The sequence below is a fragment of the Amblyomma mixtum genome, chromosome 4, assembly GCF_055824585.1.
Source record: "Amblyomma mixtum isolate Tamu chromosome 4, ASM5582458v1, whole genome shotgun sequence".
NCBI classification, from domain to species: Eukaryota; Metazoa; Arthropoda; class Arachnida; order Ixodida; family Ixodidae; genus Amblyomma; species Amblyomma mixtum.
In genome coordinates, this window is record NC_143015.1 from 73198052 (window position 1) to 73222844 (window position 24793).

Genomic DNA, 24793 nt, shown 5'->3' on the forward strand with positions numbered 1-24793 from the left:
TCCGGCGCCAACAACCAATGGGGCCCCCCCCCTGCAAAAAATTCTGCGGACGCCCTTGCTCACAATCTCAGCCAATTTCAGTGAAGAATTTCATTGCAAAACACAACAAACAACGCTTCGCACTCGCTCCACCATCAGCACATCTCTCCGAGTGGGACCCGGCGCGGCCGGCGCTTCCCAATCCACCTCGACCGCAGCGCCCCCGCATAGCTTTCTGCGCGCGGAGCGTCATTCGAAAGCATGCGCGTCAGCGCGGGTCGCGGCACTCAACCTATTCTAGTATACTCTACCACGGCTGAATCGAATGCAGCTTTTGTCTGAAATACCAGTGTTGTCGCTTCGGCGGACGCGGTTTTGCACCGCACATTTCTATTTCTGTGTTGTCTGCACGTGGCAGCGCCTGTCAATCGGCTTGTCAAGGGTGACGCCTTCACTCTCCAAATTAAATTTTGCGTCAACCTTTCACGGCATACATCGCACGCCGGAGGTCCGGGTTCACTTCTCACCTAGTACGGCTCTGCTGGACCCCCAATGTACTTTTGATGATATGAATTTTCATAGCGCAAGGCCATCCGCGGCTAAATAGCGCCATGGCCCAAGGTGCTTTCTTCTACTCGAGGTGGGATCAAAGACCCATTTTCCAAGCCTTTTCACCCTAAAGAAGCCAAGCACCAGACCAGGGGAAACTTGTACCCATTGTATCACCAGTGGGTACCCGGCGGCATTGGGGATCGAACCCCGCACCTCCCGCATGCGAGGCGGATGCTCAAACGACTATAGGCCACCGCTGCAGTCTATATCCCCCAATGTTCTTTCATTTTCATTAAATTTTCTTTTGATTCTAATGTCTTATGACGTCATATGAGTGAAGACGTCACAGGGGACCATCTTCCGGCGATACATTTTGCGGACACTTCCAGCGTCAACATAGCCTTCTAAAGCTTTCGCATTAGTAAGATGCAGCTAAAAAGAATATTTCCTCGAAGTCTACAAGATGTCAAGGAAAACCTCTCGTAGTTGACAGATAGTGTCGCATTAGTCTAGGTAACAGAGGTCTTCAGGACATCGGACGGCTATATAAAATCTTGGCTATACTTCTTTAAGATGTCATAACGTCTTGGTGTAGATGACTTCCGAGATTTCTACAAGCACTTTTTGTGTTTTGTGGACATGGCCGATTCACTGTCAGGCCTGAGCTCGTTTGGCATGCATGACATTTACACACTATGCCAAGAATTTCAAGTTTCACGTGTAATACAGAAATGGAAGCTATCAGATTCTGCTCAAATTGCTCACAGAGGTTGACACCACTGCCCAGACAACCTGCACGCCGTGTTGGACTTTATCCCCTTAATGTTTTTCAGTCTGATGAATTATAGATGACCGATCACTACAAGAATCCATCTTTTATCGGCCTGGTGGCAAGCGAATTGTTGGAATTCCCAATGTTTCCCACACGCTAAATAAATTGAAGGGACGAGAACAACTGGTAGACACCGAGAACTATCGGAAAACATCCAGCTTATTTTTTCGTTATTTACTCATTATGCCTAACCTTTGTACTTGAACGCTGTTCTCATTGCCTCTCAATGCATACTTTCCCAATATTCCAGCACTTTCTTGCTAAAGTACATTGCTCCCCAATTTAGTTTGCCGTTTAGTCGGCATTCATAATTTTCTTCTGCAGAGTGGTTGATGTGTCCACCGGCAATGTGAGCCAGTTATGAGTCTTTCCCGAGATCCAGTGAAGGGTATAGAAAAGGAATAAGGCTAGACTGGGAACTGGACTGTTTAATCTTATTCGCAGTATAAACACTTTCTTGGTTTTGAGGAAGGGAAGGCACATAACTGGCTCATTTTGTACACCTTGTTATGAGCTAAGCAGACGCTGATATCTTCGGTGCTATTTAATAAAGCCATGAAATAAACGAAATTCTTTAAATGCTTCACAAAGTAAGAAGTTTCTCATGTATGCATCACATGCACAGGGCTGACTAGGAATCTGCCTGCATGATAGTGAAGCTGCACAGTATTTCACACGTAACTTCATTTGGGCACATATGACAAGCTTTATTAGCAAAGAAATCAAAACACTCCAAAATCACTGCCACTGATAAATGAAGGAGAACAAAGCACCGCTTACAAGACAAACAGCACAAAAATTATAACATGTTCTTATATCCTTACAAACTCTACAGTATTTCCACTTTGCCAACCGACTTAAGATGATCCAATTAAGAAAGCTTAGACATTTAACTCCGGGTTTGAGTTCTATGCTCTCCATACCTCTTACCCACCGCGATGGCTCAGTGGTTAGGGCGCTCGGTTACATATCCGGACTTCCTGGGTTCGAACTCGGCCACATTTTGATGGGGGCAAATCGCTGGAGGCACCATGCCATGTCAGTGCACGCTAAAGAACCCCAGGTGGTCTAAACTATTCCACAGCCCTACATTACACACCTCTTTCTTCGTTTCCTCTTTCTCCCCATCCCTTTTCTCTTCCCTTATGGTGCGGTTCAGGTGTCCATTAAGATGCGAGACAGATATACTGGGCCATTTGCTTTCCTCAAAAACCATTTTTTTTTCTTTTCATATCTCTCCTCCTTGCTCTGCAACACTGAAGCATCCTCACTAACACATGTTATATAAAAGCTGTGCCATAATTGTCTTCTTGTGATCAAGGCAAGGGAAGCAATAACCGTAGCTGTGGACAATGTCATCTGTCGCCTTCTCATAAGCATATCCCTCTTTTCAGAATTCTTTCGAAATTCTGCCTCTGGAACCTGATGAAAGTCAAAAATCGACTTTTTTGGAATCACCAGCCCTCAGCGAGACTTGCAGTTTACCAGATTTGCATCTGGCTTGTCAATGATCTTAGCTGTTTCACTGAGACCAATCCTGTATGGTGCACATCACATGAGCTTTAGCAACTTGTGGCACATGAAGCTCATCACATAGTACTCTAGGCAGTCAATTCCCTATGAGCGAGCATTAACATAGTCGAATGCGTGTTCATATTCGATGTAACTTGAGACGAAAAAAGTGAGTTTCGCATTCAATGCTACACTTTTACTTTGCTCTGGCTTGCTGTCTTTAAAGGGGCACCACGATGCTTTCTTCAGTGCCAAATAATATATTAAATAAATTCACCATGCATTCCACAGATCAGTGAAATATGGATTATAAAAATTGGAGGATGCAAATGAAAGTTAGTTCAATTCGAAACTTTAAATAAAAAGACCAGACGAAAAAGACCAGACCAGGCATTTTACTTGCCCATTTCATTCGCCCAGTACTGATAATAGGCACTACCAATAGGAGCACGCTGAGCTCGTGCAAGGTCAATCACACTCAGACGAAACACGGCTCCGCATGGCCACGCACCTGCAGAGTGCCATTGCCTCTAAGCCGTGCATGAATCAATGCAGAGTGGTGCACGAGAAGAGGGACCTCGACGTGGTGCTTCGTGTCATCTGCCCCTTTGCATGGGTTTGCCACTGGCTTCGTCGCAATGGTGCTCTGCGTGTGCGCAGCCACACGGAGCCGTGTTCCCTCTAAGTGTGACTGACTATGTACATCAAAAAAGAAGCTCAAATTTAGCAAGCTTAGGATGGGCAACAGTTCTCCGACAAACGGAAGAGACTCCAAATGGCAGCACATCGGAAGCTGGAAGAAGCACTGCTTTGATCAATTGCGGACCCGTGAAATTCACAGCTGCCCTTGAGCGGACTTCTCATCTACGCACAAGCAGAAAAGTACGCCCTAATGATGGACATCAGAGGCTTCAGTGCACTAGAACGGTGGTTTGACCGATTCAAGAAGAGGCATAATTTGGCCTTCCACAGTGTCTGCGGCGAGAAAGGTGCTGTGGATGCAAGCGTGGAGATCGATTGGAGACTGAGCTTCCGAGGCGCCACACTACTTATGTGCCCTGTAACGTATTTTATGCCGATGAGACAGCACTTATCTATGAGGCCCTGCCAGATAAGGCACTCGCTTTTAAAGGAGACCCTTGCGTTGGTGGCAAATGAAGTAAGGACAGGGTGATGGTTTTGCCTGCTGTAAATATGACCGGCACGAAGCGGCTGCCGCTGCTGCTTATTATATAAAACAGCTACCCATAGACTACTCATCCAGTAGAAGGGGTTGGATGACATCTGAAATACTCCAAACTTGGTTGCACCAACTAGACCGCAGCTTTTGTGCGAAAATACACAAGGTACTGCTTGTCATTGACAACTGCAGTGCACACAACAACGTGTCAGGGCTGGAGAATATCGAGCTGCTCTTTCTGCCTCCTAACACCCCTGCTTCCCTCCAACCCTTGGACCAGGGAATAATTCAATATGTAAAGACCCGGTACCGCAAGCAGGTGCTTGAACGCATGTTGTTATGCTTGGAAGCAGGTCGAAAGTATGACATCCCTCTTCTTAGTGCAATGCGTATATTAGTGCATGTGTGGTGCAATGCACCACCTGCAGTAATTGTAAGCTGCTTCAAACACAGTGGTTTCACTGAGAACATAGACACCACCTATGTGGATGAACCGGACGCCAATTATGAGGAAGAAAGAGAGACTATAAAAGCATTCTAATGTTCTGATGTGCGATTATGTCACAATCGACAGTAACGCTGTTGCTGCCGGCCATCTCACCGACAGCGAAATCGTTGAAGAAGCTGTAGGGAGTGAACAGCCGAGTTCCAAAGATGATGACGACGCGTGATGAACTGCTGCGTCACACTGCGACGGATGCTGTTGAGGCCCTGAGTGTTCTCGAAGGCGTATGTGCAGGTTCTGCAGACCGCATGCGCACACTGGACCATTTGGCAGAAGTTCACAAAGCAGTAGTAGCGATGCAAGTTTTCCACACAAGGCAGAAAAATAAAGATATTTTGATGTGGAGCTATTTGTTGCGTTTATTTCTGCCCTTCTCGATCATTCAACATTCGGTTAACTCGGACATTTCTTCCAGTCTCACGAAATCGGAATTAATGGGGTTTTAGTGTACATGCAAGTATGTGACCCTTTTACATGGCTTCCCATATTTCAGACACAACGTGAAGGTTGAAATGCTCCTCATATAAGAAATCCAAAGGTGGCTGCAAACAATTATTAAGTCGGATGGCACTTCTTCATACTTTCAAAAGTTTTTCATCCTTAGGTGCAGAAAACAGCAACATCTTTTTTTTTCTGCATTATTTGTAACCTATCGTACACTGTGCAGCAAAGCACTTGCACCCCATCGACAAGATACCAAAGCACTGGGAACAGCACCATACGCACCCACAATCAAAATGCAGTCATATTTCACTCAAGACAAAAACTACAGAATGAATTCAAGTCTGCACTGAACACAACTTATGTTCAGGAATGCGTTCACAGCAAGCAGATGACAACAGCAGAATGGCCGGGACACCCGTTTTTCTGCATCGCCATTGTCGGCAAACAACGAAACAGCAAGAAAAACTCTAAGGTTCCAAGTGCAGAACAAGCAGTGCAATTGTTACACCTTTTATATTCTCTCACCGTGGCTTCGGCATACCCATGACGAGATGCGTGACGCTCATTGTCTTGGACATTCTGTCACGATGCAGTGCACTCGTTGAAGTTACTGATCAAAGAATGCACTGACTTCTTGCCAAGCTGATGTCTGGCACAAAATAAATTTCACAGCTCGTCAATGCATTGCGTCCTGTTGCATCGACATCGCAAAAACACAGCGTCACTTCGCTTGTGCACTACCACCATGGCTATGCACATCAAGCAGAAAGCAAAGCAGGATTCAGTCAATTAGATACCACTCTTTACTAGCCACGCGTCCCTAGTAACGAACAGGATTGTATTTAATTTTTATGGCTTGCTCATCTTTCTGAGGAATGAACAGATGCAGACATCAGTGGAGAAAAATTGGGAGAAAACTGCTTTTTGAAATGAGACTAAAATGGCTCCGGTAGCATGCTTGGAATAGAAGCTGCGCATAGCGGGAGTCGATTTCGGGGCAAATTATGTTGACAGCATCAGTATAAATTGTTTTTGCAACTAATATATTGAACTCAGATGCAAGAGAACTTTGCAGATAGGTGAATAATTAGCTGCAGGTTTCGAAAATAACATTTAAAAAAATAATGTTGTGGCAATTTTTTGGCCTTCTAAGACCTGTGTATCCCCCTTAACTCACCTTCCTCCCCCCCCCCCCCCCTCCCCAACAGGCACCACGTTCTCGTGGGCGAAACACTTAAAAAGGATCCAGATAGGGCATGTAAATTGCAATTCCAGACAAGGAGATTCTCAACAAGGACTCCAGAAAACTGCTGTTAAAGATTGGCTTGACTAGCCACATGCTTCACAGGCTGCCTTAATGAAGTGTTGTGAGCTGGCTGGTAAAAACAGTATAGCTAACAAAACATGTTCTAAAAGAGTGCCACAACTTCATTCAACACTGCTGCTGTTCCATTTGTGTTTTTTCAAACTGCACAATGCTAGCAAATGTATTTGGGGACACACAAGGATGGGTTTTTGCACTTGTGGGTCCACACGTCTCTTGAGGTGTCCACTTTCTGCAAACGCCATAGGGCACAGCTTGCAATGGTATGGCTTCTTCCCCGTACACTGCTGCTGTTCGCTTTGTGTTTTTTCAAACTGCACAATGCTAGCAAATGTATTTGGGGACACATGAGGATGGGTTTTTGCACTTGTGGGTCCGCACATGTATCTTGAGGTGTCCACTTTCTGCAAACGCCATAGGGCACAGCTTGCAATGGTATGGCTTCTTCCCCGTACACTGCTGCTGTTCGCTTTGTGTTTTTTCCAACTGCACAATGCTAGCAAATGTATTTGGGGACACACAAGGATGGGTTTTTGCACTTGTGGGTCCACACGTCTCTTGAGGTGTCCACTTTCTGCCAACGCCATAGGGCACAGCTTGCAATGGTATGGCTTCTTCCCCGTACACTGCTGCTGTTCGCTTTGTGTTTTTTCAAACTGCACAATGCTAGCAAATGTATTTGGGGACACACAAGGATGGGTTTTGGCACTTGTGGGTCCGCACATGTATCTTGAGGTGTCCACTTTCTGCAAACGCCATAGGGCACAGCTTGCAATGGTATGGCTTCTTCCCCGTACACTGCTGCTGTTCGCTTTGTGTTTTTTCCAACTGCACAATGCTAGCAAATGTATTTGGGGACACACAAGGATGGGTTTTTGCACTTGTGGGTCCACACGTCTCTTGAGGTGTCCACTTTCTGCAAACGCCATAGGGCACAGCTTGCAATGGTATGGCTTCTTCCCCGTACACTGCTGCTGTTCGCTTTGTGTTTTTTCAAACTGCACAATGCTAGCAAATGTATTTGGGCATAAGTGACACTAGGATGGGTTTTTGCACTTGTGGGTCCGCACGTGTTTTTTGAGGTTTCTACTATCTGCAAAGGCCATAGGGCACAGCATGCAATGGTATGGCTTCTCGCCCGTATGGCGGCGGAGGTGGACTACCAGGTTCTCCTTTTCTGCAAAGGCCCTGCCACAGTGCTCGCAACTGTAAGGATGCTCACCCGTGTGAATGCGCACGTGCTTGTCCAGGGCTCGCTTTTCTCTAAAGGCACTGTCACAGTAGTCGCAACTGTAAGGGCGCTCACCCGTGTGAGTGCGCACGTGCTTGACCAGGACTCGCTTTTCTCTAAAAGCACTGTCACAGTAGTCACAACTGTAAGGACGCTCATCCGTGTGAGTGCGGAGGTGTGATGCCAAGTAAGTAGTCCGTGTAAAGGCCATGGGGCACAGCTCACACTGGTACGGCTTCTCTCCTGTATGGGAGCGGAGGTGGACTACCAGGCTCGACTTATCTTTAAAGGCGCTGCCGCAGTAGTCACAACTGTAAGGACGCTCACCTAAGTGAGTGCGCATGTGCTTGGCCAGACTCATCTTTCTTTTAAAGGCGCTGCCACAGTGGTCACAATTATAAGGACAATTGTCCTTGTGAGCACGCTGCATGTGTCTGACTAGATTCCCCTTTCGTGTGAAGGCATTGGCACGGCAGCTGCCATGGTACGGACGTTCGCCCGCATGGGTGCGGATGTGAGCTTTCAGATCGCTTCTCCTCTTGAAGGCTTTGCCACAGTGGCTACACTCAAGCAGTTCTTTAACCTTGGGTTCATCCTTGCTGTTACCCCCACTGGTAGCCGCAGCTGTCGTGCCGCGGCTCACAAGGCACATTTCTCCAGGTGAATTTTGTCCAGAAGCGTCTTGTCTGCTGCCTTCGGAGGTCAAGCCTGCGTGTGAACACCAGAGTAATTTCAATACGATGCAAGGTTGGCCTGGCCTGGTGCTAGGTTCTTGAGATAGTGAATGTGAATGGCAATGCTGCGCTAGATTGCGTAAAGTCAAATTTAGGAAGTGGGCTTTCTGCAAACCTTTTTGCTCCAAATTCAAGATGACAAAATTTGAGGTTGCAAATAGTTCATTGTTAAGAACAAAAACAGAAGACAGCTTTTTCAAAAACAAGTTAGCACTGAGTTATAACCTGCAATACACGAGACTGGAGCCATTAACTATGCTACTTTTACAACAAAGACTTCATGTCCATTTCCATGCACATCAGACTAAAACAAAGAGAATTTAACATGTACAGTTCATAAATTGCATGCGAACACCAGAGTAATTTCAATATAACGCAAGGTTGGCCTGGCCTGGTGCTAGGTTCATGAGATAGTGAATGTGAATTGCAATGTTTCGCTAGATTGCGTAAAGTCAGCTTTCTGTTTCCTGCTCTGAATTCAAGATAAAGATGACAAAATTTCGAGTTGCAAATACAGCATAGACCATTTATAACGTAACCGCCTATAGCGCGGGATCGCACATAATGCGGCTTTATGTGACCACCAGTACGTCTCCCATAGAGTTCAAAGTGTCAGCGTACCGCTTAGTGTGCGGTCGTGCATGAGGGAACACCGCGTATAGAGCGGTTTCTCCGAAGAGAAGGGAGCGCACTGCCCCGCACTACGGTGCCCTCACCCTCTACAAAAAGAGAGAGAAGAAAGCCATGAAACCCGCAGCAAGAGGGGAGAAAAATAGGGGAGAGAGAGACGGTACACCCTATAAAGAAGTGCAACCAGCGGCGTTATCTTTCATTTATTTTTATTTTTTTGGGCACCGCCGCGAAGGCCGGGACCGAGCACCTGTGCCGCTGTTGTAATGGGGTGGGTCCCATTCAGAGGGCGAGATGGGGGAATGTTGGGAAAGTCCATTCACGGGGGGTGGTCCATTCACCGGCTGCCTAGCTACCGGCAAACGTGTTTCCTTGTCTCGCATTTGTGTCGCGCTGCGCTAAGTTACCATGCCGCCTGATCCATCCACCACAAGAAAGCGGCAAGCTTTACCTCCCGAGACGAAGCAAAACATCATTAAAGACATTGAAATTGGTCTAAAGAAGGCTTCTGTAGCACAGAAATACACGATGGATGATTGGACATACTGGATGATGACAACGACGAAGGAGACAGCACACCGGAACTTTCGCACAGAGATGCACTGGATTACATCAGCAAGCTCAGGATGCACTGCATGCCGAAGGGCTTGAGCGAAAAAGCTTTCAAGCATCTGATCGCTGTTGAAGATGAGATAGTGCATAATGCGGTGAAAGCTCGGTGCCAGATGAAGATAACGGCATTTTTTCATGGATGAAGAAAAACTTTTTTGTTTAGTGTCTAAATCTGGTGCTTTATTGCGCATTAAGTTGACAAAGACATAACTAAAGGTGGGTTGAGCATAACTGCATGTGATTAAGTGTCTAAAAATGACGTATTTGATATAGTGAGGTACCGCTTATAATGCGGATTTTCCTGACGACTCCCGCGACCTGCGTTACAAGCAGTCTACGCTGTAGTTCAAATAGTTCATCATTAAGAAGAAAAACGGAAGACAAGTTTTAAAAAAAAATCTGGCACAGAGTGGACCTGCAACACAAAGAATTGGTGCCATTAACTACGATGCGCTTACAATAAAGATTTCATGGCACATTTACACATCAGAATAAAACTCAGTGAACGTAATACCTATTCATAAATTCTATGATGAAAGAAATGTTTGAGTTACTATGAACCCTTGACGAGAGCACAGTATTCAATTAAGAACTTTCACGTACGGCCATAAGGATATTTGCTGTTCAAGAGTGCATAGCGTAGCATTTGAAAATCGGTCTAAACTTACAAAGTTAGTACTTGCCAAACACACCTGAAGCGAAAACCTAGATCAACACTTTTGCTGTCTCAAAAGGTATATTTTACGAAACTGCAAATAATCATGCAAAATTACAAAGCTACCATATTTACTTGCAAAATAGGCACACTCACATATTAGGCGCACCCCCAGTTTGGTCACGAAAAATCTGACTTTTTTTATTTTCGCACATAATCGGTGCACCCTGACCTTGGCACTGTGGTCAGTACTGTATTTACACAATTGCAAGCCCCCACCACCCACAACTCAGGTAAAAAAAAAAAAAAAAAAACGTATGCACATTCCACATTCCACGCTTGTTTTAACTGACCACTGCGGACCCATAGCACGCACGACATCGCGCGGAAAAGCCGCGCATGCCGAATTCTGCACCGTTTTAAGGGGTGCTCACTTAACACATCCGTTTGAAAAGCTTCATTTCCAGCCGGACACTTTCCCGACATTGGCCCACGAAAACATTGGCACTTGGAGTCACATACAAAAATTTAGGCACGCCGCAGTCGCAACTGCCGCACTTCTCTGCCATGTCGAATTTCCAGCCCGCCGCACGCTTGCTGTGTTCAAGAGCAAACTCCCAGCCATGTAGCTATTAAGGTGGTTTTCCATCGTGCTAAAATTGCAATGCTTGGCGGCAGCACACGAAAGCCACAGCTACGGTGAACTAACACGATACCACAACTCCTGTGCCTTTGACAGCCCCAAAAAGCAGGAGCTGGTGATACTGATGCTGATATGGATAGCAGGAGCTCATGGCAGGAAAAAAGGTTTGAGACGATGATGGCCCCGGCCTCTGTTGCCATCCTTGGGCGGCACCTAAAAACTCCTGTGCGCGTGCGTGGCCTCCGAGATTAAGCACATTGTTACTCGCAGCTGGAGCTGATCACGGACGACACGGCGCGTGCATTTCAAAGGCCATTCCTGCATGGGTCGTGGAAAGTTTGGGTGCGGCCCTTACACGGATCTTTTTTTTTTAATATTTCTTTCGGGAAAACTCGTTGCAATTGGGTGCAACTGTCTAACTCAGTGAGGCTTCATGCCCATGTCATTACAGTAACCTTTGATGCCAGTTGTCCACTCTTCGCAAGCTAACTTTTGGTAGTTACCTTCATCGCTGGAACTGTTATTCGCAGACTTGTTTCCAGTCTTGTCAGCTGCACGTTCAATGATGAGTTCGCCCAAAAGGCAAGCACTGGCCACTGATGCGTCAAAAGACATGAAGGAGATGCCGATTTCTTCGAGAATGGCATTGTTGGTGTCCTTCACCTGGAATGTTCTGAAAGCAAGACGGGCAGCTCTCAAATAAGTCCGCCTTAAGGTTCTAGGCACTGCAATGGGATTGCACTATTCTGCATCCTGAAAATATAAGGAGATGTCTATGCCCTCCAATCTGGATGGCCATTTCTTATATTCAAAGCTATTTCGATAACAATAGGGTTGGGCTTCCCCACAAAGTTCGACTACTTTTCGCATGAACAGTGTGCAAAAATTAAAAAATAAACTTATAGGTGACAGGCAGCTGACCTTAAATGTGCTAATTATGGTGCTTAACATCTCAAACCTACAGCTGGTCACATGAGATGCCATAGTGCGGTGCTGGACGAAGTAGCTCAAGGTCAGTGACTTCCAGCAATATTGCCTGCTTTCAAGCAGAAGAAAGTGACTATGTCCAGCAGGTCGCCTGCGAAAATGCTTCCATTCACTCATTTCAGAACAAAGGATTTTACCTCCCCTATCCAATAAGCCCTGTCTGAGCCATCCACAGCCACCCTGTCCCATAAAATACCCTAACCTAAAGTCCCCACCTGACTCCACCAACTGGCTTGGCTTTATGTTCCTGCACTCCACTGCATTAACCCAGACCGCCAGTTATATGCGCTCGGCTTGTGATGTGCTCCTCCCCAAGACCACTTCCCCGCTTCTGACTTATGCCAGGGAGCGAGTGACTTCACCTTGTTCTGTAATCCGCAAGCTTGTTTGTCTCAAGCTTACTCATCTTTCCTATTGTAGACTGAGAGCACAATGTGTTCACTAGAACCAACAGTGGTTTCTGAAAGACAGTCATCCTGGTTCACTACACACCTCCAGTATTAGCAACAGAAGCCGGCTAACTTTGGTAAGTAAAGGAAAAAAAAAATGAATCCAAAAAAACTTTAGAAAGAATTAAGGATGACAGACAGTGATCTCGCGCCCTTTTTTTTTTGTTTCTTGGTGAAAAAACAGAGTAACTAAAGAATAAAAAATTCCTCCTTCCACAAACGCAAAAATGGGAAGTAGACATGGGAGAGACCGAATGAAAATACTAAAAATGACTTCAAGAGATGCGGCATTGCGGAATTTTTCAGCATGTTGAGATGTCAGGCTCGGTGTTGTGTAGAAATCTATCGTTAGTCCCGATTTTAAGAAGCAGTGGCGAAAGCAGTCAAAAAGAGGCACGTAAGAGAGCCAGATGAGAAAACAGAAGCACAGCCATTCAGTATCTCACTCGAGGACAGATATTCTGCTTTAACAGAGGAAGATGGCAATGATGCAGGGAAGAAGAACGAAAACCTTTCCGAGATATTCATGCAGGGTGGAGCTGAAGTAGGAAGTAGGGCAGCTAGGCGGGACACGAGAAAATTCTCCCAGGAGGCAAAAAAATCTTCCTAACAAAACACCAAAGCATGAAATCTGCTCCCTGAAGATCCAGCTTCTTTTCTCGAGGACACAAAGGAATAAATCAAACAGCAAAGAGAAAAATCACTGTCTGGTGTTCGAGAACGGTTGGCATGAAAGCGGACCGGTACACAGTCGACAAGTGCTTTAGACAATTTAAAATCAATGATATCCACAATCATTCTTCCACAACTGGTGAATGACAAAAGCAAATCAAGTAAGCAGGACTCGGCAATTTCAATCTGCCATGCTGCCTGCCCGCCCGCCCATTCGCCCGACTGTCTCTCTAACCGTCCACGAACCAAAGAGTGTGGCCAACAAGTTGCATCCTTGTTGCACTCACTTCAAACAATGTTTGCTGTATCAGCGATCTGACAATTAGTATGCGATAGTCGACGGCACCGGCCACCCACGGCAAGACAAACTGAACACGCTGAACCTAGTGAGGTCAGCTGAGCACTTTTTGCGCAATGTTAAAAATTAAATTCATGATAAAGTGGATGGGCGGGTTCACTACACGATTAAAAATGGTAGGTAGCACTCTAGTCTGCAAATCCACATCACAGAAAACAAACTTCATGGGGAATAGAGATGAGTTGGGCTGCACTTGGCAGGAACTCTCATGTTATGAACAGCAGCTTACAGTGATATCCATAAAAAAAAAAATATATATGCAAGAGTTGCAAAGACTCACCTATAGGGCAGCAACAAGGAGGCCAATAAACAAGGCTAAAGATAAACTGAGAGCAGTACAAAAGGTATTTGAAAAAAAAAAAAACTGACCGATGAAGTTGTGAGATAGGAAAGAGAGCAGGTGAATTAGTGATCAAAGTGGAGCAAATGACATTCTAATCGAAATAAAGGGTAACACATGCTCCCTAAAGCATGTATAATGTGAAAAAAAGATATGCAGAGGTCTGCTAAACCCACAGAATAGATTTCAAGGGAAGGAAAACAGCCAGCTCTGGCCACTGAGGCCTGGAAAGACGAAACTGGAATCATACAGTGGAAGGGCAGCCACTGCTGGTTAGGATGTAATCGGAGAGCCTTACAAAGGGCCTTTTTAGGGCGAAAGCCTTCAATGCCTCATGCTGTCATTAGCAATTGGTGTTGGCAGCAGTGTCTGCATCCCTGTCAGCAGCACTGTCAACAGATGTGTCCTGGTTTTGAGGGAGGGATGTTACTGCTGGGTAATTTCCTTTCCTCAAATACAATTTTCAGTTTCTTCATTACAGCACCCCTTTCTTCTTCCTGTATGGTGCAGTTAAGGTGTCCACCAAGATGACAGAATTACAGCACCAGGCTCTGGGTTTTGACAGGTGGACAGTTACTGGGTAATTTCCTTTCCTCAAATACAATCTTCAGTTTCTTCATTACAGCACCCCTTTCTTCTTCCTGTATGGTGCAGTTAAGGTGTCCACCAAGATGACAGAATTACAGCACCAGCCTCTGGGTTTTGACAGGTGAACAGTTACTGGGTAATTTCCATTCCTCAATTATAATTTTCAGTGTGTTTTGACAGGTGGACAGTTACTGTGTAATTTCCTTTCCTCAAATACAATTTTCAGTGTCTGAGTTTTGACAGGTGGACAGTTACTGTGTAATTTCCTTTCCTCAAATACAATTTTCAGTTTCTTCATTATGGCCCCTCTTTCTTCTTCCTGTATGGTGCAGTTAAGGTGTCCACCAAGATGACAGAATTACAGCACCAGCCTCTGGGTTTTGACAGGTGGACAGTTACTGGGTAATTTCCTTTCCTCAAATACAATTTTCAGTGTCTGAGTTTTGACAGGTGGACAGTTACTGTGTAATTTCCTTTCCTCAAATACAATTTTCAGTTTCTTCATTATGGCCCCTCTTTCTTCTTCCTGTATGGTGAAGTTAAGGTGTCCACCCAGATGACTGAGAATTACAGTGCCAGTGTCTGGGTTTTGACAGGTGGACAGTTACTGGGTAATTTCCTTTCCTCAAATACAATTTTCAGTTTCTTCATTACAGCCCCTCTTTCTTCTTCCTGTTAGGTGCAGTTAAGGTGTCCACTGAGATGACTGAGAATTACAGTGCCATTTCCTTTCCTCAAAAAGCATTGTGTGGTGATGTTAAATAGTGTCATTAATTAGCAGTTAATTCATATTTAGTAATTAATCAGTAATTAATCACGAATTAGTAATCTGTCATTACTTCGTCATCAATTATGTGTGACATAATCCAGTGGTGACGTCACCAGTGTCCCACAGGCAAAGTGGTGCGGAAAACGCTTTCGCCTCTACGCATTTTAGAAGTCAAAGTGCCCCCTGAAGTTTTTTCTGCAGAGGATGCAATTTCAACTGATGATGAAGATGACTACACACCTTGTCTGCCAGCAGGACTTGGCAGCACCAGGAGAACTTTGAGAAGAAATGTCTTGCGTTGCCTCACACCCCTCGCCTTCAGGCATGAAGACTGTGGCACCCAGCAGCAGCTTCTTTTTTTCTCCCAGTGCTGTCCCAACCACCAATACGAGTGCCACGTCAAGAGTCTCAGAGCTGCCCGGGTACACCTGGAAGGTGTAGCTGACACTCAGGGAGCCCAATGGGATGTCGCAGGGAAACAACCTGTCAAAGAACGCATCACACAGATTGTGACACTTACCTTGAGAGAAAGTCTAGCAACCTAGAACAGGACCAAAAATTTTTTTGTCCCTGTTTCGGCGCCAGTTGCTACACTCATGTCGAATCAACTCGCCCAACAGCACGCTCTGTTGATGAGCAGAGACTTGCATGCACGGACATATTTAAATTAATTCTGTAATAACAGTCCTCAGAGCACTGGTTACGCAGCTCAGCGTGCTCGTACGCTGACGAAGCGAACTCACTGAGCGGTGCGTTCCTTAACGTTGGAGTGTCTGCAATATTAGCTAGCCACAGCTGTTTTCCTCACTGCAGGTGTGTGCCGCGGCATGAACTTCGTCCAAGCAACACTTAGACGGGCACTTGAAGCTCCTCTGCTGCTCCCCAGTTATAAATCAAGGCTCGTCAAAAACGTAACCACGCTTAACCACGTAACCAAGTATAGGTTTTCATTGGTTTCCGACATTCAGGTTGTCATTTTTCCGTCTTCCTCAAGTGATAAAAGTGCACAAGCAGTTTCAAAACAAAACTTATATACTTCAATATCCAAACATGTAAACTTCATGCATGTTTGTCAGCCTGAGAATTCTGTGGTATTTTTTCTCCAATTTCATTACCACGCTTGCACTAGCAAGATTGGCCTGTGGCGGCGATACCTGTATTCTAGTTCTTGCTCTTTTCTACATTACAAGAGCTTTGTTTTCAGCAAGAGTGTTTAGGAGGTTTTAATCTATCGATACAAGCCAACTTCAACTGCTCCTCAGCGCCCCTTTAATGACGGTCAAGGCACCAAATAAGGTGGGCAGTCGTACAGACACTGCCGTGAAGGACAGCCAACACGGTACTTGACTGCTTTTGGTAAACGCACACATGCACAGTGGACTTTGTGAAATCAGTCCACTGTACTGTTTCTACAGTGCTTAAGAAGCAGTCAATGCTTGGTTGTATTAACTGTGCCCCGTATTAACAAACTCCCATTATGGAACATGGGGGCATGGCTAAAGCCCTCGTCTCCCAAAGGAGTGTTGATCATTTCTGCAACAACCCCCCCCTCCCATGATACCCCTGATGAAGTCTTCACGGCCATAAGACCTGTTTCCTCTGGGGTTCCCAGAGAACTGCTTAACCCCCCCGCCCCCTCACCTGAAGTAAGGGGCTGCCCTGAGGGGCCTGGCCACGTCCTCTGGGGTGAAGCGCAGGCGGAGGCAGCCCCCTCCGTTGTACGCCCTCTCCGTGCACACCTCGACCACTCCGCAGCCGTCGCACAGCTAGCGGCCCTGGTCTCGAGGCTGCAGCTGCTGCTGGGACAGGTCGGACCAGGCCACGGAGCTCACCTCCTGCACCGACGCGGTCACGTGGAGCAGCGTTTTGTCCGCTTGTAACTTGTGTGCATCACTAGAAAAAAATGCGCCCTCCCTTTTGCTGTTTCTTATGATGCCTAATATTCAGAAAGCTATAATGCTGTGTACCTTACTTGGGTAGTCTACTTAGGTTTGTTATATCCAAGGTTAACATACAAAAGTTTGTTACATCTGGGGTGGCATACTTAGGTTCAGTACATCCATGTTTAACAAGCTAAAGTTCGACATACCCAACGTGGCATACTATAGTTCGTTATATCCAAGGTAGCATACCAAGTTGGCATGGGCAGTTCATAGCCCGTGGCACCGTGCCACCAGCAGCATAGTGGCAGTCTGCCCTTTTAGAGGTCATGATGAGAAAGACAACAGTAACAAGCTGCAAGTGAAAAAAATTAAGCCAATTCCGGAGTTTCTTCATGAAAAAATAACAAAGGTGAAATTGTTTTGCCCTCAGTCTTACTAATGAAGTATATTATATCAACAACAGGCGTCGTAACCAGACTCCCAGGACAGCCGTGAAGTTTTAACACAGCTGAGTGCAACTGTAAGTTCTGACCCAACCTTTGCAATAATCCTACGAAAACTTTTGAGTTGTGCCCATGCTACTGTCATCATAAGAGAAAATGTACAATAATAAGTCAGTATCTAAATCTTCGTCTCTGGCAGTAGACTGTCCCTTTAATGTAGTTAAAAGATGCAAAGAAAATGGCTGACCTGGCCTGCCTCAAAGAGTTTTTCTCCAAATCCCTGACAGAAACTGGTTCGGAGTGGCAGTGTCCGAACACACCACTCGGGACAGCAGCATTGTAGGCAGTCCCAGAATCTGCAAAGGTTGCAACACAGTGCAAGAATAAAAATGAACCATCACGAGATAATAATACCTAACAAGTCTTGCAGAAGCCTCACCGTTATTCTGCTCCTTCACACTCTCCTATTTCTAGAAACACGTGGCACTAGCAATGTTCTTCACTGAAATTGAGCCTCACTGGTGTAAAGTTCAAACCTGTCCAAGATGATAAAACACAGTTTATTTTGTTATAAACAAAACAAGCATGGAGGTGATAGAACCGAATGTATCATTAAATGTGACAAAGAGGTCTTGGGCTACTGTCTATCATAACTGCAGAGTAATTAAGTATACAGAGGCAATAAACAAAACTGAAGACAGCATGCAACTTCTGCACGAAATACGACACCAAACTATCCAGCAAACTATCCAGCAACTCGGCTAGCAGTAGGGTTTAGTCTCAACATCAAAAGTGATTCCACAACTGGCACTTAGCTATGAATCACACTTAGCAGTGTATGTTCCACACTGAGCACAGGAAACTGAGACCTTAAGCACAACTTACCGGCGCTGAATAGCTGCAGACTCAACCTTGTCTCGGTTCTTGTACACCCAGCCAGCAGCAAAAATGGCTGACGACAAACCATGCCTGCGAGCTACTTCCACTTCCTGAAACAAAATTTGAGTCATCAAAGCTGCCACAGTCATCCCTTGCAGTGAGCACATTGCCTAAACATTCAATTAAAATTTGAGGTTTGTGAAAGGGATTGCCTTATTTTTACTTATTTCTAGAAGGCATGCACTTTTTCCAACCAGGGAAATAGCAAAGATCAATTCCAAAGCAAAAATAGGAGCACGACTATTTTGCTGTACTTTCCTCGGTGCTAGAAATGTTGTTTGTTTTTGCACCGAAATTTTTTTTCTGCAATTGACTTCCCCCACTGCAAATATAAGAGCATGCACAGTGGTCTTCACACTCTCAACAACTACTGGTGTCTCTGTTAATTAACTGATCCCCTTGACCCTCAGTTCTTATCCCGAGTCAATCAAATCAGGCGACATAGGACTGGCTGAGCTGCACACACCTTGACTGCCTCATTACCACCAAAGTGCTTTGTCTTGTGTGCAAACACATCGATGCCGACATAGACATCGCTCCTGCGATTGCCAGCATGGCCCACAGACTTCTGCAACATCCCTTCGGTCCAGCCGTATCTGAGGAAGATGCCGTCGCAGAGGTCGAAGAAGCACGTGTTCTTCTCGTTGAGCTCGCTCTGCCAGTCCAGCCTGCCGTCCAGCAGCACACTGTCGTGCCAGATGACCAATGAGCCGGGCACAGAGCGGTGAGCTTCCGTGGTTACGGCCCTGAAGAACTCCAAGAGGAAGGGGCCACAGGTCTCGTCCTGGAAACAGGTGGCACGATGGAATTCACCTCAGTCTGCTTTGTGCTCATCAAGTGCATGACTGGCAAGCGGCCTTGAAACACTACTGTCTATATTGGCACACTTGCCGTAAAGGCATTTGCCATCCTACTAGGCTAATGTAGCATTTATATTACCTTTGTCGCACCAGTAAACAAAATCTATTGCCAGGTGGTGGTTCCATTATTTGAAACACAAAGCACTCTATGCACCTCCTAATAGGACTGAAAGAGAACATGAATAAATGTTGCCAGTGGCCACTTATAAGGAACAGAGCAGGTGCCTACTATGGTGATGCAGGAATATGTGCAATTGAACACGCTCACAGAATCCACAGATCAATATGAGACGAACAGGACTCACTCCGTCCCCACTTCCAACCTGAACTGCCTTCTTGGCACAACAGTGCAGTCACAACAAACAAGCCTAATTGCTGAAAGAAGGCCTCGTTGTCCCCCCTTACATGTCCAGTGGCTTCGTCTGTGTCAGAAGAAAGCTGAATCCTTTATGCAGATGCTGTCCTTCAGTCTTTATGAGATTCTAGTGCTTCTATTAGCCATACACATCCTCACACCTAAAGGGCTGCCCAACTTACATCATCACAACTCCTACCTTCTGTGCTCTGCAATTGCAAGCATTTTGTTGGATGGCACCTGAGCTCTGACCCTTTGTGTCAGCAAGTTAATGCCTTTACCAATTCTCGAGGTGCTCTCAAACAATTATACAAGTATGCAGTGCGATTCTAGTTGCATTAGTCCATCCACACTGCCTCCCACTTCTACACAGTACCTAGATCCATCCGAACACTGTAGCTGACGTCTACTGTCATGCTGTGCTCGTGTCTCCCTGCACCGAACTGGCTTACACACTTCTACCTAATTTGTTCATAATTTTATAACTTCCTCCCTCCAAACCTTGAAAACCTTCTCCCCTCTTTCTCCTGCACTTAGTGGTATACTATATAATTAAAGAAATATAAGATCTGTCCCTCAAAACTTTGGCTCCCTATAAACTCCAGAGGGAAAAAGAAAGGCTGTAGCAGCAACAGGTATGTTACGTGGTGTTTGGAGCAAAGCAGCAAGAGAAGCAGCACAAGCTGATGACACAATATATGTGTAGTTGTCGATACAACAAATACTAAAGTCTCAAAACACAGGCTTAAATGCAGCAAATTAAATAAGGAAAGTTCATGCAGTGCTGCAAAGTCGAAATGACTGAGCTATTGACAGTTCTGTGAGATATATCTAAAGTACTCGAATGAAATCATCTCCGAGGCCAACTGCCAATGGCGGCTGAAACGGCATGTGGTAAGTTACAGTACGCAGTGTTCAAAATCCCAAAGCCGCCCTGAAATAATGAGAAATGCTGCAGAGGAGAGCTCTGGATTACTTTGTCTAGGAGTACATCAACCTCGTTGACCAGAGTTACATCAACCTCGTGCATCAATCAATTCTATGCATTTGAATCCTTAACCACCTCCCGCACTGTGACTAATGTACGCCGTAAGTGAGACAAAGTTGCAGATGGCACTAACCATCCCACACTTGATGTTGATGAGCCATCCATCAAACTTGCATGAAGCAGCGATGTGGGCCAGCTGGGACGCAACTATGGACACAAGGTTGCCTTTTCTGATCTTGCTGAGGATCTTGGCGCCTGGACCTGGCTCCACGGTAAAGGCCCCTGAAAGGCCAGAACCAGTCACTTAATGCAGGAGCCTACACCCCGAGAATGTCCATCAAATGTGATATTAGCTGTGCTTTCCAACTCAGACTTGCTTTGCTTTTTACTGACAAAGGCCCTACCTTCAAAAACCAGACTGTCATTACGCATTATTCATGGAGCGTACAGTGTAGAAGCTGGTGAATCTTCAGAGAGCATCAACGCATTCCAGTAGGCCCCAATTCAAAGTCCCTCAGATAATTTCAAAGCTGCGACATTTGGCTCCAAAAGCATCGCAAATACAAGCGACACATAACAAAGCAGTGTGGCACAATGAAATACAGTAAAACAGCCGACCAAACAATGCACTTCTAATTTGTAACTCTTACTCACCGGTGCCTGCATTAACACTGCTTTGAAACTGTAACAGGGACAAGAGCTTCAGCTAATGGCATCCACAGAGACTAGAGCACCTTGCATTACAGCTCCCAGAGACAAGCAACAATACATGACGTCTCTTGCTCATGAACAAGGGCAGGCGTTCAAACTATTACTGCGAAATATTTCGGCCTATTTCTGCATAAGAGTCAAGTGAGATGAGGAGAGCAGAGTGGGTTAGGGAACCAACGCTAGTTAACGATGTCGAAATCAGGAACAGGCAAAGGCAAAGCATGTACTGCGAAGGGAAGATGACTAATGTTTGTTAAGGGCAACAGAGTGGATTCCAAGAGAAGGCAGGGGTTGGCAGAAAGTTAATTGGGTGGACAAGGTAAAGAAATATACAGGGTTAAGGTGGTCGCAGATGGAAAGGTCAGGGTTAATTTGAGTGATACGAGGGAGTCCTTTGCCCTGCAGTAGGCGTCGTTGGGCTGATGATGATGATGATGAAAGATACTTTGTTAGCAGCTGCAGCCAGTGACACTAGGCGAGCTGCAGGAAAGCACCAAGAGAAAAAACTCCGTTTCAAACATTCGGACTGGTGCCCAAGGAAAGCCCCTGTTGCTCCTCACGGGCACGCTCAATTGGGAGAGGCAGTAAGAGGTGCTGAAGCTGCTGTGTTGTAGGGCAGGCTTGTTAACCAAAGAGTAATGTGAACGCTTTAGAGCATCGTACAACAGCCGTCTTGTGTGCAGATACTTTTAGATGCTGTGCACATTGAACAGGAAGCCCCTGTGGAGGCAGGAATTCGGCATACTGAACTGCACACACGAGATAAGAACATTTCCAGCACTGCCTCTTTTATGCAGTGTTAGGTAAGCAACAAATGTTTTATTCTGAGAACGTACACAAAATCATGACTGCCGTTTTAAGCAATCAGGATGGTACATGCTCCCATGATCAAGGATGTCACTGCATACTTCCGCACACTGCTAGTTCTGACACAACACCCCCCTGTACTTTGAAGAGTGCTCTTCCTAGAGGTCTAAACTCCTGGGGGTCGACGCACTCGGTATGGTCTCTCACTTGTTGATAGCTCTGATTGTCTCAATAAAGTTGCTGTTCCACCTTCCAGTTACCATCCTGGCAGCAGGCACTGGCATGCGTTCAACTCCAATCCTAGTCTCCAGGTTTTTAACATTTGGAACATTTTATTCCTGGCAAACGGTTCACTAATTTTGAAAAGTTTGTAATAAACCATAAAAGGCCATGATTATACCATGAGGAAAACACTGATGATGGGGACTATAATATTCAGTGTTTTGCTCAGAAAAAAGAAAGTACCCAAGCTGCAGCAACTGTATGCAAACATCCTGCTGAACCGTTGTATGAATTGAGCGACCCACCTAAAACCTTGACGCCATGCTTATGGCCAGCAGAAATCCACCCGGGAGGCGGGATCGTGACCAGGTGGTGTGAAGAGTAGACGAAGCTGTTGATCAAGTGCCAGTGGTGGAACCGGTAGCTGTCAGAGTTCTCACAGCCGTGGATGAACCTAGTAGGAAAAAAGTGGTAGCCTTCAACATCTGCTACTATGAAAAAGAACAAAAAACACAAGGCTGCCGGCTCACAGGTGTTCACACACTTTAATAGGAATTAAATGTTACGATTCCAACATATGACACAATTCAGCTAATACAGACAGCGAGGCATGCAATCGCAGGAAATACAAAATAGCATATGCTAACTGGCTTCTTTCATAATTAGCGCGACTAACAGCCCCCAGTTCCTCTTCGGGGTCCCGTCCCTCCGAAATTTAAGTTTTTGTTCTTACTCCAGAAAAATCCACCAAGTCCATATCCTAAGAAAGTGCAATTGGCCAACTTCGGATATTTACACAAACGTGCAATCGCTGAACGAGCGTGCTACGCTCGTGTCACGTTCATCCTTACGCAACCGTTTCGCTGCCCTGCTCGTGTTCAACTTGCACGCAATAGTAAGTACTACTTTTCGGCACCGAACAGAGCTACTTTTTTTTTCCTTCAAGAGTTGTCAGTTTTGACCGGTTAGATCACGTGTGTAGTGCTGTACCTGTCCTCCAGAGAGCCTCCCATCATGTCGAGGCAGAAAAGAATCTTCGGGTCATCAGGTTCGCCACGCTTGACGTCTCTGAGCGGTTCGACAGCATATGGCAGCGGATTCTTGAAGCCCAGAAATTCCTCCAGCGTCTTCAGCGCGGCAACCTCCGGATCAGACATCGCGTCGATGGACGTCCGAGGTAAACTTGCACGGACCAAAATGACACAGGCAGCAAGACGAAGCACGTTCTAGACCAGCACAAATATGCCGTTTCTGTGCTCTGCATTACTTGGAACACTTTTCTTTTTTAAAAAACCCGCGAAACAGCAGCTCAAAGCCGAGCGAAATTATCGGGCACGACAAACCACAAGCGTTTGTTCCAATCGTTTAGAACTTTTCAACACTCAATTCTTTCGATCCGCTGATCCTTTTCTTGTCACAATTCACACACGGAGCCGAAGGAATCTCGATGTCTTCGTCACTGTAGGTGCATGGTCAACGCTTTGAAAATCGTCTCGCCGTAATATCGCCTTGTTTCACCCGGGGCCGAACCGAGGGAAAACTGGCGGCGCTACGCTTCATCCACCATAGGGTACAGTGTTTCGAAACTCAGTGGCACAAGCGACGCTCTCCTTGTGTGGCTTATAAAACGGTTGCCGCGGCGTGGCGCTAGCGTAGACTCCTGGAGCCATAGAGTTTCTTACCATTACCTAGAGGGAAAGCTGGCGGCGCTGCACTTCAGCCACCATCATCACCATGGACGCCCAAAGCATCATGGGGCGGGGAGCTACTTGTTGTAGAACAGTTGTAGTTTTTCAGGAACACGGAGTGTCATTACTAAGATGTTTCATTCCAAAAACGCTGTCCGTGTGTGCGCAGACGACTTTCGCGCGAACGCAGTGTGCAAAAGCCATAGTAGTGAAAACGCGACGACACACGACGCCAATAAAAGGTTTTACTCTTCCGAAATGCCATTAAAAAACCTCTTAAAGTATCTAAGCAACAACATTTTTTTAAAAAACATATTTACTTTTAAAAGTGCTACTGTTAATCACGCAATATTAGTTTTTATAGTGTTCTTTACTTGGCCAATAGGAGAGCGAGTCGTCTCTTATTTTGGGCAAACTTTGCACTTAAATCTTTTTCTGCTCGTTTGTTGCAATCATTAGACAAGATAATGGATGTTAGGACGTTTGTAGTTATCAAACAGCTTTATTTTTTTTATTATTTTTTGGCCAAAAGTTGCAGTTCCGCAACAATATAGTGAACTAGAATACTCTCTAGTGGCGCGAGCGGCGAGGCGCAGGCAAGCCATTTTCCAACAGACGCCACCAGATGGCGCCACCGCAACTTTTCTTAGGCACGGGAATTTATTTATTTATTTATTTATTTATTTATTGTACCCTCAGGGCCCGAAGGCATTACAGAGGGGAGTGGGAATACATAAAAAATTCAACCTAAACAGAAACAGCAACAAGAAGGAGAGAAAACAAAAATAAACCAGGAATACATAAATAGTGACAACACAGGAAGGCAATGAGATTAGAATGCAGTGGGGATATATTAAAACAGTGTGTAGACAGTGAAAGGCAATGTTTATACAGTAATAAA

At 45.6% G+C, this 24793-nt stretch overlaps 1 pseudogene across 1 annotated transcript; it reads right to left on the reverse strand.

Moving 5' to 3' along the window:
• Positions 1–6218: 6218 nt before the first annotated feature.
• On the reverse strand, positions 6219–23767 carry LOC149347004 (cytosolic endo-beta-N-acetylglucosaminidase-like; annotated as a pseudogene). Its single transcript, XR_016292487.1, has 10 exons — positions 23195–23767; positions 22510–22658; positions 20598–20746; positions 18728–19045; positions 18208–18311; positions 17570–17678; positions 16638–16831; positions 15237–15479; positions 11337–11506; positions 6219–8267 (listed from the first exon to the last, which is right to left on the reverse strand). The product of XR_016292487.1 is annotated as a cytosolic endo-beta-N-acetylglucosaminidase-like (transcript).
• Positions 23768–24793: the final 1026 nt, after the last annotated feature.